The following is a 748-nucleotide window of genomic DNA, read 5'->3' on the forward strand; positions in this document are numbered from 1 at the left end:
GCATGTGGGACTCAACTGCGGGGAGTCTAACAGACTGTGATGTTTCAAATTTAGGGGTTGTGTATATAGGAGGTGGGGGTGAAGGATTAAGGCATAGGCGATAAAATTATCGCTGCTTTAGCAGCAGAAAACTGCCGCTAAAACGGCGATAATGGGCTTGATAATATGCTCTATGGAATTCCAATTGAAGCCCATGTTAGATGTGAAGGACATCTAACATGGGCTTCAATTGGAATTCCATAGAGCATATTATCAAGCCCATTATCGCCGTTTTAGCGGCAGTGTTCTGTCGCTAAAGCGGCGATAATTTTATCGCCTGGCTTCATAATATGCCCCATAGTCCGGTGTAGTCTGCGTTTGTGGGGTGGGGGTGCCGACCAAAAGTAATAAGGAGCCCACCTTAGCATGGTGAAAATCAGCCTACGCTTTGGTCGCTCACTGGACGTGACATACGCATCTTAGCATATAACCGATTTATTCCTCGCAGCACGGTCCTCTCATTCCTGATCTTTAACAACCCATCTCTGCCACTGCGTCTTTCCCACGCGAGTCTCACGATTGAACCCTTACTTTCATGAACCTCTCACTCTACCAGTCAATCCGTGCATTACGCTGATATATGCTTGCTGTACACAACGACCATAATGCCAAACTGATGCTCTAAGTTTATTAGATTTACTTCCGGGTAGGTCTGTTTCACTGGGAGGCGCCAAACCCTGCAACTTCTTGAGGCGCATGGGTAAAACGC

Source organism: Triturus cristatus, chromosome 10 (assembly GCF_964204655.1).
Source record: "Triturus cristatus chromosome 10, aTriCri1.1, whole genome shotgun sequence".
NCBI lineage: Eukaryota > Metazoa > Chordata > Amphibia > Caudata > Salamandridae > Triturus > Triturus cristatus.